Source organism: Notamacropus eugenii, chromosome 3 (genome assembly GCF_028372415.1).
Source record: "Notamacropus eugenii isolate mMacEug1 chromosome 3, mMacEug1.pri_v2, whole genome shotgun sequence".
NCBI classification, from domain to species: Eukaryota; Metazoa; Chordata; class Mammalia; order Diprotodontia; family Macropodidae; genus Notamacropus; species Notamacropus eugenii.
Window position 1 is genome coordinate 150,874,326 of NC_092874.1, and position 20,901 is coordinate 150,895,226.

The window sequence follows — 20,901 nt, forward strand, 5'->3', positions numbered from 1 at the left end:
GCTTGAAGAGAGGCAAGAGTAGATATATTTCTAGTGTTCTCCAAAGGAGTCTGATTTCTACCAGGAAGGGGTGCAGGAAGTTGGAACCAGAGGCTCCTCTTCTCTCCTCAAAGAGAAGGCTACTGGGCTAGAACTATCTCTCTGCTCTTTTTAAATATTATCAGTCCAGAGATTTGATTTTAAGGTTCAAGTTAAACTCCTGATCACTATTTCTTAACAAGGAGAAGGGACTCCAAGCTCTATGTTCAAGGCTTGACTCTTCCCACCAAATACAAGTTCCATAATGAACACACACATAGCAAATAGCAATTGATCCAAATTATTAGCAAAACAGAAATTACTCAGACAGAAGCCCCAGATCTCATCCAAAGGAGAAATTCCCTGAAGTGTCTAGTGTTGCAAGGGGAGGGTAAGCACATGATGGACACTGTCAGTGTCCTCTTAGGACTACCTCTTTCTAGAGTAGTTCTTCCTTCTGAGCCCTGAAGAGTGGTTGGAATCCTAGATCTTCCCAGGTCTTCCCTGTCAGTGTGAGAGGCCAGAAACACCAGAGACTGAATTTCTCTTGTCTCCCACTTTCACCAACTTTACCCCTCACAGGCATGGCGTGATCTCCATCAGTGAAGAGAGATTCCCATACCAGTGGACTTTGGTTATGCTGAATCACAGAACTTCAGAGTTTGAAGGGACCTCATCAGCCAATCTGGTCTAACTCCTGTCCAAAAAAGAATGCCCTCTAAAACGTACCCCCAAAATGGTCATCTAGCCTCTGGTTAGAGACCTCCAGTAAAGAGGAACCCATTACCTCTTGAAATATCCTATTCTACTTCCAGAAAACTTTCATTTTGGGAAATGTTTTCTCATATTAAATTTCACTTTGTCTCTTTGCTATTCTGCCTATCATTCTGGTTCTGCACACTCACATGCTACCTCTTCACAAACTAGAAGACAGTTGTCATGCGGTCTTCCTCTCAAATCTTAGAATCATTGAGAGCTGACCTTTGACCTTTATTTCCCTCCCATCCCCCCCCATTTGGTGCCACTTTAATGCTTTGAGATTTTTAGATGCTACATTTCTCCCATGAGAAAAAAGGAACACATGCCCACTAGGTTAATGTTTTATAAGCCTTCTGATAGCAACAGCTTGAACCTTCCGTTTTTCAACCACATTGCCTTCTGAGGTTTGTTGACTGTTGCCTCTGGTTACTCCAGTAACACAATAGTGACATACTTCCTTTTCTACCAGCGTGATGAATACTAATCCGTTCTTCAGCTTTTGTTGTTGCAGGTATGCCTTATCTAGTCTGACCTCGGCTCTGGAACATCATCACATTGCTCCTTTCCAGAGCTGTCAAAAAGGAGGGAAATCTACTGATAATTCTTTGAAAGTATTGTGTGTTTAAGTCAGAGCATCTAACTACATTCCCAACAATTGGGGGTAGGGGGTAGGGGCAAGGATTAAAAACCAGCTCCGAGGTTTGTGGCTGAGGTCTATGGAGCCTGGATGAAAACAATCAGTCCTCTGTGTTTTTGCAAAGATATTTCTGTTTACTGGACTTGATTAAAAAAAGCCAGTCCTCTGAAAGCAATTATTATATGTTTACAGTATGAAATACTGTATTAAGTTATCAGGTCATCTGGGCAAAATCATGCTGATGAGGGCTTTGTGGCAAACATTCTCAGAAGCATTTTACAGGCTTGTCTTCATACAACTCAGAAACCTAGTTTCTTATCCCCAGAACTCAAAGAACAAAGAATAGACAGTGGAAAGGAACACTATGGGCAATGGAAACTAACATTTGCTTACCTGTTCCTTTTTTTTCTTCAGGGAATAGGCATTTACTTTCTTTCCCTCCTTGTGGCCCAATTCTTAAAAAAGCACAAAAACCTTTGTAACGTACATACACAGCCAAGCAAAACAAACACACATTGTCCATGTCCAAAAATATATGTCCCGTTCTGCATCTGGAATCCTTCTCCTCTTTGTCAGGAGGTGGGTAGCATGCTTCATTTTTGACCCTCTGGAATCGTACTTACTTGTACTCCTCATCCCCATCTAAGCTGATCTTGCCAGCCACTTCAAGGGGGTGTTCCCCCTTCAGCATGCCCTAGAGACAGGGCAAGTGCCTAATTTTGACACTATATTTGAATATTTCCACTGATTTACAGGCAGAAAAGACTAATCATTTAGAACATCAGCACGTAGGCTCTCTAAGTACTCTGATTCAGCTGCAACCATTTCTGGACGATGGAAAACACCTGATGAGCAATGATTTTGTTTTGAAAGTTAGTGGTACAACCAAACCCAGATTAAAAGGTTTTGAATCAGGGAAAAGGAACCCTTGAAGTCTACTTTATTCAGCTACCAAAGAGGGACAAAATAATTGTTTTAAAATTAGCTTTGTCTTTTGGGAAAGGGGGCAAGATCTTGGTAATCACAGCAAAAAGACAAAAGTAGCACTAGTGTTGAAAGCCCTGCAGGGATATGGGGTGGGTGCCTAAAAGAAAATATGGCAAGTAATAGGAATGAGAAGACTCCCCAACTCTATTCTCCTACCCCCTAATACTCAGCGTGGCCCTAGATTCTCACTAGATTGTGATCAGAAACTCAGGTGTGTAATTGTGAAAAAATCTTTGCAGCAAGTTTCTCTGCTTGGATGTCCAAGACCTGTAAGGAACAGATTCAAGTTCATTAGGAGAAGAATCATTCCCCAATTGATAAATGTCCAAAAGAAATTAATAGGTACTTTTCAAATGAAAAATCCAAGGTAGCAAAAGGTATATGAAAGAATGTACATTTAAGAACTTCTGTCATCCTATGTTACACCCATCAAAGTGGCAAACAAGGCAAGAAAAAATAACAAATGTTGCAGGATTTACTGGAGGTACATTAATGTACTGTTGGTGGAACTGTGAATTAGGCCAGGCATTCTAGAAAGCAATTGGGAACTATGTCCTTTAACACAGTAGAGTTTTTATAAAGGAATATATTTACTTCAGAAGACATAATCGCAAATAAATGAACGGGCTTCCAAATCCCTTCCCCCTGCACCATTTAGGTTTCTAAGGAAGCCAAGGGTACTAAGTTCATAGCTTAGGTTCTAGGTTCCCATAAAGACCCAGATGGAAGTCCAAAAACCTCACTGGGGCTCCAGTCCCAGGTATTCTGATGTCTTAGGGCTTCCATGCCAGGATGACTTGCCACACCAGCTGTCTTGCCACACCAGCTGTCTTGCAATCCTGGATCCAAGGTCTCCATGGCTTGAACTCCCAGGTCCTGCAGGACTAGAGGACAAACAATATAGAACAGAAACAAACAAGCTTATTTCTTGGAGCCAGAATAAATGAAGGGTAGCGGTTCATAACAGCTAGGAACAAGACAAAGGATGGTGGAAAGAGAGAGCAGACAGTGCCATTGTATTGTTTTCAAAGATGCAGAAAGTCAATCAAGGAAGCTACTCCCAACAACATGGTAGGGGATGCTCTGAGTTAGGCAAACTGAGCATGCTCACAAGTGGATTACACCCTTAAGCTTACTACACTGTGCCCCCTAACTTAATAATGACATTGTTAGGCCTATCCACCAAAAAGATCAAAGAAAGGAAAAGGACCTATATATACAGTGATATTTGTAACATAGATAGATATATAGACAGATAAATATATATTTATCTATATACATATATCTGTCTCTGTGTGTGTATATGTATACATATACATACATAAATACATGCATATATATATATATGTACTCTTTTTGTAGTGGTAAAGAACTGGAAACTAAGGAGGTGCTCATCAATTGAGGACTGACTTGACAAATTATGATGCATGAATGTAACGAATACTATTGTTTGGTAAGAAATGATGAAAAGAATGGTTTTAGAGAAACCTGGGAAGACTTCTAAGAACCAATGCCGAATTAAATAAGAAGAAACTGGAGAACAATGTATACAATCATAGCAACGTTGTAAAGACAAACAGCTTTGAAAGATTTAAGAATTCTGATCAAGGCAGTGATCTAATGAGTCTGCAGGGTCGATGATGAAACATGCTCCTCACCTCATCCCGATGAGGAAGAATGAGATGTACATTTTCAGATGCAGCCAATGAGGGAATTTGTTTTGCTTGACTGTGTTTACTTGTTACAAGGGTTTTCTTTTTCTTTTGGGGAAAGGACTGAAAAGGAGAGAAAGTAAATATGTTCACTGAAAAAATAAAGTAAAAAATTTTAAACTGGGGTCTGACCTTTTTTTCAAACATTCATTTTTCTTACAGATTTGAAGAATAGTGACTATAAACCCTGGTGAAAGTATTTCTGGAACTGAAAAGTTGGGTGTTGTCAGCTCGCTTGTTGAAGGAATCTAATTGTTGAGAAATCTATACTCCTCCCATTGCTAAATTGAGGTTCATAGATTTAGAAAGTGGATGAGACCTCAGCAGCCATCTAGGTCAAGCCATTCATTTTATAAGTGAGAAAATGGAGCCCCAGAAGAGGCTAACTGACATTCCCCCTGGCCTGGAATTCTCTTTATCTTCATTCTGCTTCTTGGCTCCCATGACTTCCTTCAGGTCCCAGCTAACATCTCACCTTTGCCTCAAGTTTTTCCTGATCCCGCTGATACTAATAAGCCTTTCCTGTATTTATGTTTTGTTTCTACATAGTTGTTTCCATGTTTTCTCCATTAAACTGTGATCTCCTTGAAGGCCCTGACTGTTTATGCTGTTCATTGTATCCCTAGCACTTTGACTAATGCCTAGCTTGTAGGTACTTTGTAAATGACCGTTGACTTGACATAAATGGCTAGTAAGCTTCTGAGGTGGAATATGAACTCCCCTGACTAGAAGTACTGCATTTAATCAACTGCCTCACTTAACTGTTATGGGACCTTTTGTGGGCCATGGTGACTTTGCAACAAGACATGGCCCCTTGTCTGTCTGTTTGACAAAATTTGTGGAAGTGTTCAGAAAACCGGTTCAGAAACTTGGGAGATGAGGCCCTAAAAAATGCTCTTCTAAGTGCCAGCCATAACCTTTACCATCAATAGTTTATTCATGCCAATTCACATAGGTCAATGCCAATGTTGAAGGAGACACTGTTGGGAAAATAAATGGAATTTGTGTTTATTACATTAAATTCTTTGGGATATTGCCACAGATCAGTATATTTTGGGGAAAATCCTAAAAATGGGGCAATAAAAAATTCATAGGGGTTTAAATCAGGTCATGTGGTTCTAGTAGATATATAGAAAGTATGAATTAGCATAGGCTACATTTAAGGCAGGTAGGCGGCACAGTAGATAGAACACTGGGCTTGGAATCAGGAAGCATTATCTTCCTGGGTTCAAATCTGGCGTCAATCACTTACTAGCTGGGTGACCCTGGACAAGTCACTTAACCCTGATTGCCTCAGTTGCCACATTCCCTGGTGATTGGGTGTTAGTGCCTTAGGTGTCTGCTGGGGACCTATGGAGCTCAGGCCTGCCATAGGTTCAAGATTTCTGCAAGGCAGTATGGCTGGAAAGCTGCCTCTTCATGACACATGTGTTCCACACACTGGGAAATACATCCAACTATCATCAGCTAATAACTTAGTAGGGCTACTGCATCAGTGAGTTGAGAATAGTGCTTTCCCAAATAAGACACAGAGGAAACTTCTAGGTGGTTGGAGGTTGGAATGGGGTGGGTGCCAAGTGTGCCAAGCACAATGCAGGCTCTTAATAAATGCTTTTTAAGTTGAATTGAAAGAAATAATTAGGGACTTAGTAACCTGAGAAATTAGAAAAATGGAGATAATAGTTATTCTCCCACTTTATTGATAAGGAAACTGAGGGTCAATCTATGAATGGACACATGTGTTTATTATTGCCAAACATTATACTAGGTGCAAAGAATAAAACAATCCTTCACCCAAATCAGCTTCTATTCCAGTGTTGGGGGAGAGGTAGAGAGGAAATAAGCACAAATAAAAATGTGTAGAGCTAAAATATAAAGTTAATAAATACAAATATTATACAAAGTAATTAAATACAAGATAGTGTGAGAGGAAGGCTACCAGTAGTTTTGGGAGGGTTGGGAATCAGGAAGAACATCAAACAGAAGATGCTACCTAGAAAGGAAGAGAGGGATTCTTCAAGGCAGAGTTAAGGTGATGGGGTTTGGGAGGAGAGAACATTCTAGGCAGAATGGTCAGCACAAAGACAGAGAAATGTGAGATGGAGAATCACAAGTGAGAACAGAGAGATGCCTTAGTGCTATTTTTTTCCTATACCCATTACACGTGCAGCCACTCTTGAGTAGGGTTAGTTTCCCAACAGTCATACTCATTTCCCATCACTAAGCTTGGGCTCACACTATTTCCCCTACCTTTTTTTTTAGTTACTAGAGAAGATTCTGGGTCCGTTCATGGATGTAAGAGTTGGAAGGGACCTCAAAGGCCATGTACACCAACTCTGCCATTTTATAAATAGGAAAACTGAGGCAAAGGGGAGGTTAAGTTACTTCTCCAGGGTCACACAGTATAAAAGGCAAGATTTGAACCCAGAACCTCAGGCTTCAGAGTTCTTTTCACTATACCACAATTGTCTTATGTCACAAATCTCAGGAGCCTAAGACTCCATACCTTAGTGGTGCTACCCAAAATCAGGGCCCATGATGCCTTAGCTCTCTCCTTTGCTAACTGGGAATGATTGTACTTAGTTATCCTAGTTATAATATTCATAAATCTTAGGTTCTCCTTACACTTGGGAGAACATATTTTGAGTCTGTAGGGTGGGTTCAGGACAGTTAGGCAGCACAGTGAAAAGAGCAACTAGGCCTGGAGTCAGGAAGGCAAGTTCAAAGCCGGCTTCAGATACTTCCTAGCTGTGTGACCCTAGGCAAGTCACTTAACCCTGTTAGCCTCAATTTCTTCATCTGTAAAATGAGCTAGAGAAGGAAATGGCAGACCACTCCAGCATCTTTGCTAAGAATACCCCATATGGGGTCACAAAGAGCGGGACATGACTGAACTTAGGGTGGGTTAGGGAATACCTCCCCTCACCCCTAGTCAGGAGTCTGAGAATTCCTGAATTGCCCCTTGAGTAGGGAGTTTCTGGGGGAGGCATCAGCTAAAGGAGAGCAATTAGCAAAGTGTCTTGAATTAAGAGCCAGAAGAACCTGCAAAACATTATTACTTCTACTGTGTTTTCATTTTAAGAGGAGGCACTGGCTTTGGTTGGATGAACACATGAGTCTGTAAAGAGGAAGGCATTGCATTTCCTCTGAGTTCTTACATCCTCTCTCTTCAAACATCCCCCACCCCTGCACCTTCCCCCCTCCCCCCTACATAAAAATGTCTAAATAAATAAAACGTAACTAAACCAAAGCAAGGGCCTGTCAGACTAAGCTGTGGGGGCCCCACACCCTCTATCCTGCCCCCCTAGCCACTTCCTCTTAGCAGCTGTCAAAATCGGATCTGCAGCTGGGTTACTAATATCAGAACTTGTTTCCCTCTGTGTTCTCTGCTTAACTTCCTTTGCCATCTCACCCAGCAGTGAGGGCTGGCTTGGGCCTCTGAGCTTTGTCTGGGGCTTCTGGATTCAGGCAGGTCTTCACAGCATTGCTTTTGCAAGCCAAAAATCTTACTTGGGAGTCTAATGAGGTCAGTGAGAGCGCCTTGGACTTAGGCCTTTGGGGATGGAGACAATAGACAAGGAGGGGACTCTGTCCCTGCCCTATTATGTATATAACAACTGGGACTCCCAGAGAGGGGAACACAAAGATAGTCTCTGTGGTGACATTGACAGGCTCCACAGTTTCCCTATGTGAAAATTTCTAGTGTCACTTAGAGACCCAAGGAGGAGAGGTCCCTTAGTAGAAACCCTTCCCCTAAGTCCCATTTGGGCCTACTATTCCCCCGTATTTGAATAGGGTCCCAGGGGGAGGGAAAAGGTAGGTTGTCTCTGACCATGTCGTTGTTTTTGTGCCTGTGTTTGTCTTGATATGGATCAGTCTGTCTCTGTCCCTCTAACTATCACTGACCTTTTCATCATCTGTTCCTCTCTCCATCTTCCTATTCGTCTCTGTCTCTTTGTCTGTCACTGTGTCCCTCTGTCTCTGTTTTTGTTTCTTTGGCACTATCTCTGACTCTCTGCTTCCCTCTTTACTTCTTCCTGTCACCCATCTCCTAAGCCCCTAAGTGCTATCATCCCCAGCTGGGCAGTGGACAAGAACTCTGGAGCCAAAGGCTTTTTACTCATCAGTGCCAAATACATCCAGCCTCTTCAGAACAACCTGGTACCCTCAACAGCTCACCTGGGCACCTTCCTGCTGGAGCAGACGACAGGAAATTTCTCCCTATGCTCCCACTCCCAAGTCCTCCAACTAACTGCTTTCCTCCCTGCCTGGCTCTGGCTGGACAGAACACAGAAGTTATATTATATCTTGGACCAGGACACTGCAGGTTTGAGGGATTTTCTAGGGGCAATCTACAAGGGCAATTCCCAAGGAGGGGACTTAACAGTGACCCTTATAATAAAGAGATTGGATCGTGGAAAAACAAACCAACCAACCCTCCACAGGGATAGCAGCTAGCTGCCTAGCAGTTTTTTTTTTTTACTCCAGGTTGGGGTGAGTCTACTCAGTGCAAGATGAGGACCATAGACCACCAGAATATTCTCTTCTCCCCTCCTTTGTGATCATTCTCTTCTGGAGGCCTTTCCTCTCCTCTACCCTTTACACTTTTTCCCAATTGCTGGCCACACCCATCAATATTTGCATCTATCTCTTGGTGCTGGCACATTTTATTTTCCCCAGTTGCTCAAATGGGAAATGGAAGGGGGCAAATATTCCAACATTTGATACAATTTAATAATAAATAAAACATATACAAAGAAATTCAATACACAAGGTAGAGTGTGATCAGGGCAAAGTAGGGTCAAGCAGGGATGTGCTAGTAAATGTTTAATAACCGGCTGTTTAGGAGGAAAAACCCATTATGAAACTTTTAGGTTTAATCATTATTAATTATCACTTAATTAATCTTCCAATTATTTATTTAATTAATGCCTTACCAACATTTTCTCCATTATCTCAAGTCTAGACAATCAACAAAGCAATAACTCAAACCCTGATTGGTAGCACTTGCTAATTTCTGAGGTCTAAATGCTCATACTGAGCCGGTGTTAGGTGACTCCAGCACACACTGCTAAGCACTCAGCCAAGACGTTTAGGTTTCATTCCAAAGGCAGTGGGTAGCCTCTGAAGTTCTTGGAGCAGCGTGCCGAAATATTTAAGAAGAGCTCATTAGGAATATTATTTTGGTAACTGTAAAAAAAGGATTGGAGAGTCAAAAACACGGGGCCGAAAGAATCGTCAGGAAGATCTTAGAATAACCGCAGCTCTGTTTTCCCCCCGGTTAGTGTATTTACTTATAATATAAAAAGCCCATTGTTCAGTGTGACTCGATTATGCCACAGTGAGGAAATAAGGAAAGGGAGGGAGAGACTTTGGAGGCAACACTGTGGAGGAGGGAAAAATCTGGAGGGTGGAGAGGAAATAGATGTAGTAGGTATCTGACAGTTTCATTTAAACAGGAGCTGACCAGGAACGCAAAGGAATATCTATAAATCGGTCAAATAGTGGTCCTCAAGAATAGGATTTTTTTAATGAGACTTTATTGGTGTGTAGAGAACTCCCAGGGAGAAAACTTTCCATAGCCACGCAGATCTAGACCTCCGCTGTAATTTCCAGTCCTTAGGAGTTAGCTGACTCACCCTGGATCTCATAATCCACTTGCCTTAGCGGTGGTACTTCAACCTAAAGCTTTCTGATTTTAAGGACGTTTCTCTAGTCTTTCCACTAAGGCTGCCTCTGTTTACTTACGCAGTGTTAAATCCTGGCCCTTCTTCCTCTGTGGTGCACAAAGCACAACTCTCCCCACAGATACCCCCAATTTGCCAACCCTCGCCCCCCTGCCTAATGGATGAAGTCCGATGATTGGTGGAGGAGTCGGGAACCGTTTGGTGAAAACGCAAAGTGGATGGGCAAACTCGGTAGACTTTCATTTTCTTTTTTTATTTCTTCTTTCCTCCTCTCACCAGTCTTCCTTCATTATCTCCAACACCAGCCCTCATTCACAGGCTCTTTCAATCCCCCTGGTACCCAAATGAAAAAAACGGATAGAATTTACATAAAAACAGCAAATGCCGGGCCACCTTGCTTCATCAGGCAGGAAACTTGGAAAAAGATCGGGGAATGTTGCAGGCTTAATTAGCTGGGAGGACACCTTCTGAATGAGAACAGAGAAAAACAGCGGCTAGAATTCATCTCTCCTATAGTGAGCAACCATTTACTGAGTGCCTTACCAGTGCTGGGCACTCGGCTTGGTGCTGTAGCAATACAAGAAAAACAGAAGAAATGGCTATTATATCTAGTGCATAGACTGGGGTCAGGAAGATTTAGTTTAGTCTGCCTCAGGCAGTGTAACACTAGGCAAATCACTTCACTTATCTGAGTCTAATGGAGATGGTCAGATCTAGAGCACTTCATTCAGGGGCTTGTTATGAGGAACAAATTTTGAAAATTATGTAGAGGCAGCTAAATAGCACAGTGATAAGAGTGCTGGGCCTGGAGTCAGGAGGACCTGAGTTTAAATCTGGCCTCAGATACTTACTAGCTGTGTAAACCTGGGTAGGTCACGTAACCCCAGTTTCCTCCAAAAAATTAGGTAAAATGTTTTATAAACTTATATATAAATGTCGGTTATTTTACAGTAAATGGGACATTTATTTTACAATACATAAGTGAAAATAATTGATTTCATTGCAGATAGGATGCATAAATAGCACCCTAGATGTAACGGGGAACTGTAATATATGATCCACTAACAACACCCTGGTATCAGTGAATCTGATTTTATAAAGCTTCTTCACTACTATTATATCCTGATGAGGGAGACCTCACATGGCTGGGGAATCCCAAAGAGAAATTCAAATGCTCTGGGAAGTTGGGATGTAGGCATTCATCCTCCTAGTAAATCTTACAGTGCTATAAAAATTTGGGCAGGGGTCCTTTATTTTTTTTTTTTTTAAGATGGGGAAAAGACGAAAACTGATAATTTGTGATAAAGTTAAAATGTTTCAGATTTGAATTTTAGCTATGCAGTGAAAGGCATAGTGAGACATAATTTTGTTTAAAAACATGTATTTATTATGTCTGCCCATGTTGCTCTTGTACTCAAGGGTTTACTGGTAAATGTTTAGCAACCAGCTCTCTGAAAGAAATGCATACACAACACACTTGCATGCTTAATCTGCATTATTAACATTTTCCCATTACTCTCATAGGTTTAGGTAATTAAATGAATGATAAATCAAGGTCTAATTTGTAGCATTTGCCATTTCAGAGAGGTAGATGCTCACACCAAAAATTTAACAATTGGTTTTTAATCCAGTATAGTTGGCTTCAGCATACCCCTATCTGTATTCAATAAATTCGAAGGGTTGTCTGTTGCTTTTAGGATCAAATATAGCTTCTTCAATCTGGTTTTTAAAGTCCTTCTCAACCTGATCCCAAAATAACTTTTCTTAACTGCCATTTCCCCTTCTCTAGCATATAACTGTTATTGTTTGCCCTTCATTTTTGAAGAGGACCAATGATTTCATGGGTTATATCTTGACTTGTCCATGAATTGGATTTAAGTGAGGCAGAGCTATGCAAGTTGTCAACCTCATTCTCTCTTCCAGAGTTATCAAAATCCAGTAGAAGAACAAAAGTCGGGATGAGTAGTGATGGCCAGATATGTGATAGATGACCTTGGAGTTCTTTGATGTCTGACCAAATTCTAAGCACTCCACAGAGCCTGCTTCAGCAGCCTTCCTGGCCACTGGAATAAATTGTTCTCATCTGCCCATTCTGCACACTGAAGTCTTCACTTGCTTGGGGTGGACATCCCCCGGTTTGAGGCCTGCAAGATACCCTCAACTCTCAATAGATTTGGCCTGTCAGCCTTTCAGTTCACTGGGATGTGGCTGCTGCACATGCTGCAGCTCTTTGGAACTACAGGTGAGAGCTGGGTGAAAGCTGGACACCAAAAGTCGATGGGCAGCCCTCAAAAGGTCTCAGCAAGCCCTCACACCAGAGGTGCTAGCCCTCCTGGAACATTCCATACACCCCTTTGTATTTATCTGCTCTCATTCTACTTTCATCTATAAATGACCTGGGATAATCTAATTTCTTTGAGTCTTGCCAAGCTTTCTAAAAGCTGGTTTTCCTTCTCCATGCTTGGTGTTGTGTTGTGGAGTGATACTGCTCACAGTCTTCCTTAACATTTCTCCTTAATGTTTCTCAAATAAGCTTGTGTTTTCTCTCCATCTCCCCACTCTTTCCATTAAAAAAAATCCTTTGTAACAAATATGCAAATCAAGTAAAACAAATTTCTACATTGGCCATATCTGAAAACTTACATTTCCTTCTACATCTTGAGTCCATCAAAGATGAGTTGGGTCTTCTGGAATTGTGAAATGCAGTGGTAGAGTTTTAAGGTCTTTCACAATTTTAAGTCTTTATCGTGTTACATAAATTATTCTCTTTATTCTGCTTATTTCACTCTGTATTAGTTCATTCAAGTCTTCCTAGGTTTCTTTGAAACTATCCCTCTTGTCATTTCTGTTTCAAAATCATTTTACCCAACATGGAAATTTACCATCTAAACTGAAATTCCCCCACAATTCCTCCTTCTACTTCCTCACATTGGCAGAAACCTGCTTTCCCTCTGAAGATATTCTTTTCTCAAATGCCTTTACTCCTGCTGCCCTTTTTCTCATTCTTCCTGGCTCATGTTTCAGGGCAAGGCAGCTGGTATATGTCTTGCTGCCCACTGCTAATTGCAGATAACTGTTTCTCTACCATCTCTTAATGGCTTTCTCTTCTTTTGAAACCTATGCCATTTGCTGGAGATTCTTGTTCAGATGTGATTTGGACTAAGTGGTCTCTAAAGTCTCTTCCAACTCTGAGTTCAGTGACTCAATTACCCATTCCACTTTTGCCAGTAAGTCCAGTCATGTCTTAAGTACTGTCATAAGTTGGAATTGCTCCACTGTCAAAATCTCAGACTTTGAGTTTGCTCCTTTTAACCACACATTTTCCCACCACCTAATCCTGCTGAACTTGTTCTCTGTTCACATTGTGACAATGGATCCCTTGACACTCCTTTATTGTCCTAGTTCATCAGTCCAGTTCTGGTCTGACTTCTTTCCCTGTTCCCAGCCTTGACATCATGGCCACTAGCCTGTCAATAAGCATTGATTAAGTGTGCACTATGTACCAGGGCTGTGTTCAGCACTGAGAATGCAAAGAAACATAAAAGACTGTTTTGTTCTCCAGGAGTTCTCATTCTAATTAGGGAAACAATATGAAAACCACCACATGCAAATAAGAGGCATATCATTGATGCTCTAGATTTCCTTGTCCATACCAGGCCTCTCAAAACTCTACCATCCAAATTCTTCACTTTAGCTCTCACTATGCTGAGGTTTATTGGAGAAAGTAATGAAATCAGGACATTTCCACCCCCTCCCCAACTACATATCTTACTATAATTTTACTTTTTCCATATAAAAATATGGAATATTCCAATAAAAATTATTTTCAATTACATTTTTAATTTTCAACATTCATTTTTTTATTACAAATTTGAGTTCCACATTCTTTCCTTCCTTTTCATTCCTCCCCTACCCATTGAGAAGGTAAGCAATATGATATCAATCACATATATGAAGTTACACAAAACATATTTCCTTATCAGTCATGTTCCAAAAAAAACCCCCAAAAAAAGAAAAAAGGAAGAAAAATAAAGAAAATGAAAAAAATGCTTCAATCTGTACTCAGAGTTTATCAGTTCTCTCTCTGGAGGCAGATAGCATTTTCCATCATAAATCCTTTAGAATTGTCTTAGATAATTGTTTTGATCAGAATAGCTAAATCTTTTAGAGTTGATTATCATTACAGTATTGTGGTTACTGCGTACAATGTTCTCCTGGTTCTGCTTACTTCATTTTGTACCTGTTCATATAAGTCTTCCCAGGTTTTTCTGAAACAATCCTGCTCATCATTCTTAAAGGACAACAGTATTCCATTACATTCATATACCACAACTTGTCTGGCCATTTCCCAATTAATGAGCATCTCCACAGTTCCCAATTCCTTGCCCCTACATGTTTTTCCAGTATAAATCAGTCCTTTTCTCTTTTCTTTGATTTCTTTGGTATACAGACCCAGTAGAGTTATACCTGGGTCAAGGGTATACACAGTTTTATAGCCTTTGGAGTATAGTTCCAACTTGTTCTCCAGAGCCAACTCTGCCCACAGCCAACTACAAATTTATACTACCCCTCCTTAGCTATGTCATCCATGCTGTTCTACTATACTTTTTTTTTGGCACCACAGCTATTGAGCACAAAGAGACTTCAGAGGTAATCTAGTTCAACCCCTCTTATTTTACCAGTGAAGCAACTGAGGCACAGTCAGGTTAAATGATGTACTCACAATTCCAAAATTCAGTGGAGAGGCTCAGTTGTCTTTCCATTGCACTGCACTGTCTCTATTTTTTTTAGATGCTTTAAAGGTTCTACCAAACTAACAAAGGTCTGAGTAGGGGTCCAATAAGATACTGTATGGTTTTGATCTGAGAATTAGCCTAGCTAAGTTCTGAGAGGCTCAACACTAGGTATTTGGCTATCAAATGATTAGGTTTTCTTGGTGACAGCAGCTCATTAACACATTTATTAAGACATGGAGATCAGTAAAGGGAGATACAGATGAAATCACAGACAAAGTATTTCAGTAAGTAGATGTCCTGTCTTAGCAGAAATTCAAAACTTTTTCTAATCTCCTCCAGTTCTTAATTCCACCAAGCATGGGTTTCTTCATGTCAGTTTTGGTTTCTATCATTCCCCTTCCTTTCCTCCTTCCCTCCTATGTCCAATGAAATAGTGTCCTTCCTCCTTTACAAGGTTAGCTTTCTACTGGTGTCCTCAATCTCATTTCTTCTCTGACTCCCCCATATCCTTGCTCCATCAGTAATGTCTCTTTTTTGTGTCTTCTACTTCTTTTTTATACTAGCTTCTTCTACTCTGACTTTCCTCTTTGTAGAGGGAATTTAGTGTAGTGGAAAGATTACTCCTGTAATCAGAGAGATCTGCTTTGAATGTTCCCTCTGACACTCACTAGCTTTGTAATCAAGTCATTTTACCTCTCTGGACCCCAGTTTGCTAATTTGGAAAATGAAGATAATAATATCTACACTACTTACTATGTGGTCTCTGAAGTGCCTTCCAGCTCTAAGGTTCAGTGATCCTATGACCCATTCCACTTTTACAATTGACAAGTAGAGCCATACCTTGAAACTTCTCATAATTTGGAATTGGTCCCACTGTCAATTGCTCAAATTTTGAAATGATTGTTGGGAGGAAGCACTTTCCAAAACTTCAACTATTACATAAATGTGAATTGTAATTGAATGTGAGTCATTATAATTAGATCTCCTACATCCTAATAAATCCAGCTATCCTTTCAAACTATGAGCCTTCATTCTTTTTGCCGTCAAACTTTTTAAAAGAGGGATCTATACTTGTTATTTCCACTTCTTCACTCATTCATCTCTTAATACTTTGCAAGCTGGTTTCTTTCTACAGTGACTTATTCAGTTGTTCTCTCAAAGGTCACCAATGACTTCCCAATGGACAAATCCTATGGCCTTTTCTCAGTTTTCATACTCTTTTACTTTACTGAATTTGCCATGCTTCACCATTTCTTCCCTGTCAGATTACTATCCTCCTTAGTGTCTATGGCATCGTAAAGGTACATTTTCTTCCTATCTCTCACTCTTCTTTCCTTTCTTACTCATCTTTTCATTCCCCAGAATTAAGTTTTCAACCTTCATTTCTTACCTCTCTATTCTTTTGCCATTAGCAACTTTGTCCCACTTTCATCTGTTCAACCATCACCTTTGTGAAGGTGAATCCCAGTTTGAAATATCTAACTGGAAGTTCTCTCCTAAACTCCAGAATAACATCACTTCTAGTCTGGTGGACATCTGCTCAGAATCAAGGAACCTTAGGGTTCTCAGGGATCACACAGCTCATCTAGTCTAACTTGTATCTGAACGGGAATTTTTGTTCAACATCTTCCACAAGTGGCTACCCACTCTCTGCTTGAAGGTCTCTAGTGGTGGAAAGCCTATCCACTTGAAGAATGATTAAGGAGTTTATTTTTTAATATGACTGAAATCTACATTTCTCTAAATCTCATTCATTGCCCCTAATGCTTCTCTCTGGGTTCAAGCAGAACAAGTTTAGTCCCTGTTTGACATGAAAGAGGTGGCACAGTGGAGAGAGAGCACCAGGTCTAGAGTTAGGAAAACCCAAGTTCAAATGCAGCCTCAGACACACTTACTAACTGTATGACCCTGGACAAGTCACTTCACCCTGTTTGTTTCAGTTTCCTCATCTGTAAAATAAACTGGAGAAGGAAATGGCAAACCACTCCAATATCTCTGCCAAGAGAATCCTAAGTGAGATCATCAAAAGTTGGACATGACTGAAATGACCAAACAACAACAAAGTAAGACAGTTATCGTATCCTTCCTCTTGTTTTTCTCTAGGTGAAACATACCTGGTTCTCTTCAAAGACTCTCTCCTATTCAAGGTTGCCAGTCCTTCTATCACCCTCCTATTCACTCTAGATGTTTCTCTTTTGGTAATGTCCTTCCCAAAGTGTGCTGCTTGGAACTATCATTTGGTCAAGGTGGGTTACAGCATAGTTATATCACCCCCTTTGCTCTACACTCTATACTTTTGATTCAGACCGATCACATTTGTTTCTTTGGCTACCATTTCCCATTGTTCATTCACAGCAAGCGTGCAGTTCACTCAAACCCTGAAGTTTTTTTGTATTTTTGAATGAACTATTGTTGAACCATGCCTCCTCAATTCAGTACTAATTAGTAGATGTTTCTCAATCCAAGTATACGACTTTGTATTTATCGCTACTAAATTTTATCACATTCATCAGGAAATATTTGTTATTAGTGTTAAGCTATAATTCTAGGATGTGCCTAGATTTTTTTGGTGCTGACTCTGTTATCCCACATGATGTTATATAAGCTCCCTGAGGGTAGGTACTGTTTCTTTTTTGCCTCTGAATCCTCATCACCAAGAACATTGTGCCAAATGCTGGAATACTGTGTTCAGTTCTGGGCATTGTACTTTTTATTTTTTTTTCAACAAACAAACTGAAGTGAAGGTAAAATTTGTGTCTGTTACTCCCACAAAGTGTGTTTTGTTTTCATGCTTTAAAAACTAACCTCTTGTGACAGAATAATAGAAATTATAGGTAACTATTTCATGTTTTCAGTCTTTTAATACAGACTTAAGAGTTTTTTTGTGTTTTAAGTATTTCTTTTGTGTGGAAGAAATAAATAGCTCTACCATGTACTATGTCAATAGTTTATACATTGGATACCTTTCTAGAAGGACCTTTGATGGTCCCTTGTGGGGAGACCTTGGAATTATTTAAGGCTTAGATAATGAGCCAGAGCTAAACTTTAAGGTATTTCCCGCAGAATACCAATGCAGTTATAAACTGCCAGAAACAGTGAGAAAAGAGAATCTGATCCCTTTAGAGGTTAGACTCCTTTAGGATTGACTGTGGTCTCTGTGAGCACCAAGCTGAAGTTTAGCAGTCCTATTGAGAAAAATGGTTATTTCTCTCTCATATTAATAATCAATTATTGAATTAAGGTTTTTTTCAGAAGCCAGGATATCATTTAGTCTCTGAAGGACATTAGTGACAATGAGATTGGATTAACTTTTTTAACAATTTTGTTCAGAATCCAGTCAGTTGGAGACCACTATGCTCCATTCAGGTCTGAGTGAAGGTAAATTCTTTGATTAAATTGCCCAGGGTGGGGGATGCTTTGGAAGTAAATGACATGATCCAAGTCCCCCCAGTCCCTCATTAGAATAGGTTCACCTCTTGTTACAATACTAATTCTCTCTTATTACTTGCTAACCTGTTACAGTTGATTGCCACCCTCAGGAACATCCACCTTTCCAAGGGCATATAAATGGTCCATCAGGGATCTTTGGCATTCAAAGGTGTCATTGGCCTCTTTTATTAAAAACATGCTAGCATTATCAATAAAGTGACTAATTACCCAGAAACTGTCTCTCAAATTTTTAAAATGTCACACTGTTACCCTATATGTCTTATTTTTCCTATGAGAACCATAAGGGTAGAGAACAAATCTTGTTCTTTCAACCCTCCACTCCACTTGACACAATGGCTGAAGAATAAATGTTTATTAATGACAAAAATCTACAAAATTCCAATTGCCTTCTTGCCCCTGCTTGTGGAATCCTACTTTTAGGTTGGTAACAAAGTCAGGAAAAGACTGAATACTCTCCACTCATCATTTCACCCACTCCGTGATGTTAACTGAATCCCCAAGTTTTCATTGTCTCCTATACATCTCCACAAACTCCCAATCTCAGAGTGGGAAGGGGCATAGAGTTCATTTTACCCAACCTGTGCATAGACAGGGATCCCCTCTACAACATTTCCCAGAAGTTGGTCATCCAGTCTCTACTTGAAGACTATGAAGGATGGGTGACCTATCTTCTCAAGAGGCAGCTCACTTTGGGACTACTAGAATTGTTATACAATCTTCTTCAGAAATTTTGAAACAAAACCAGTTTTTCCTTATGTCAAGGTGAAATATCATCCTAATAAGAAAGGGTAAATAAACATAGATTAAAAGCAACAGTGAGTATAAGACAGTTAAGTTTTCAGTGGCATGGGTATGTATGTGTGTGTGCACTCATGTGCATGTATGCTGTTTTTTTTAAAGGAATAGTTACTGTGTGTCTAGCTAAACTGCCACAACATCTTTCTCACCCACCCTCCTTCCCATTCAGAAATGGTGCTTTGCATTTCAATGTAGAAAGAGATAATTAATATGACATCATGATGATTTTGCAGTTGAAAGCAGGAGAAAATCACTAGATAGAAGTTATTATTAGGGGAGCTAGGTAGCACAGTGTATAGAGTGCCTGGCCTGTAGTCAAGAAGACCTGAGTTCAAATTTGACCTCAGACACTTCCTAGCTTTGTGACCCTGAGCAAGTCACTTCACTCTGTTTGTCTCAGTTTGCTCATCTGTAAAATGAGCTGGAGAAGGAAATGGCAAACTACTTCAGTATCTTTGCCAAGAAAATCCCAAACGGGGTCATGATGTCTTAGACAAAACTGAACAACAATTTATTGTTCATCGCATCATAGAATAATTCCTTTGTAATTTTTTAATGCCATATTGTTACAGTCATTACATAATGTGGGAGCTAGAAGGGATGTGGATACCAATTCCTTCATGTTTTATAGATCAGAAGACTGAATGAAATACAAAAAGTTTAAGTAAACTGCCCAAGGGCACACAGCCAGCATTAGAACGTGGATTTTTTAGCCATCAAATTTCTTAGCCTATGTAGTATGATAGAATCCAATTGAAACACAGTCCTAAAAATGTGGTGCAGGCTGAGTTTCGTAACCATTTAAGGATTTTAGTTACTGGTACATTAACCTTAAAAAGCATAACCTTAAAAAATTCTAATTCTTGAGGAAAGCAAATGAGATGTGTAAGAAAAGCAGAGTTAATCATTTTTTCAAGAAAAACATTGAGCAAATTACAACAATTTTCTTTGATAAACTAAGTGAGATAAAGGTATAAAATACTCAGGTGGGAATATTTGTATTTCTGACTGTTATAACGTTTACTGAAAATTCTTTCAAGTGGTTCACTGCAATGATGCCTTCATAAGAATCCTCTTTCTCTAAATAAAATATGGGCTACATCAAGGTTTGGTATCTCGAGTTATAAATGGATACTCTTTCTATTGAGGGTGGAAGATACGAAACCAAAGTCCATCAGACTTAATTGTAGTCTCTCCTTTCCTCTCTTGAAATGGGGAAGAAAACAAGCACATCATGGGAACTGATTAGGTTTTGACTGTGTTCATCTTTATCATTTTACATATGCATGTGGATTGATTGATAGACTGATTGATTTTTGTGCCATGGCTGGTAATTTATACCTAGAAACTGGGGATCTCCAAGATATGTGTGGGGATACTTTAGAAGATATAGATACTAGGTCTTTAAACATTTTGGAAAATGTTGAGACATCTGAAAGCAGACAAATAGGACAGATCCCAAAGAGATAACTGGCCAATGATAACTCTTGAGAGAAGAGTACGGAAAGCTGTCTGGTCAATGGGAGCTAACACTGGAATCAAGGAGGAAGCAGTTATATTCTACTGGGAACAAATATATGGTTTATAGAGGAGATTTATAGATGGGCTTGGTAATAAGAATAGTTTAATTCACTTGTAAAGGAGAGGTAATAAAGAAAAGATATTTGATGAGGGTTTGGAAACAGGAAGTAATCAGTGTTATTTTAGTGTTAACTTCAAGAAATATTTCTCAATGATTTATAAAGTCATATAATTTTACAGCATGATGGAACCTTAGTAATATTATATATGTACACTTGTAATATATCTTTACATACATATTTTTAGAAATAGGAATAGATACTAGACTTATGACATAATTGCCATAACTAACTCCTCTGGGGAAGAAACTCTCTCAATCAATGTGCTTACTTTAAATTGGCTAAAGTCCAATAATAACTCATTTTTTCATTATATTAAAAAGTCAGGAAGTGGATTTGGAACCTGTAATTCCCAGTACTTGGGAGGCTAAGGTTGGTGGATGACTTGATACTAAGGCTGACACTAATATGGTGAGCTCCCATGTAAAGGGCCACTATTTTACCTAAGGAGGGGTGATCCCACCTTGGTCAGAAAAA

General features: G+C 39.8%; 1 long non-coding RNA gene across 1 annotated transcript; it reads left to right on the forward strand.

Annotated features, from left to right (window-relative positions):
• The first annotated feature begins 2,141 nt into the window (after window positions 1-2,141).
• Window positions 2,142-18,376, forward strand: LOC140533431 (uncharacterized). The gene is made up of 3 exons (XR_011976918.1): window positions 2,142-10,031; window positions 11,724-12,042; window positions 16,640-18,376. It is a non-coding gene; the product is annotated as an uncharacterized lncRNA (long non-coding RNA).
• The last annotated feature ends 2,525 nt before the right edge of the window (window positions 18,377-20,901 follow it).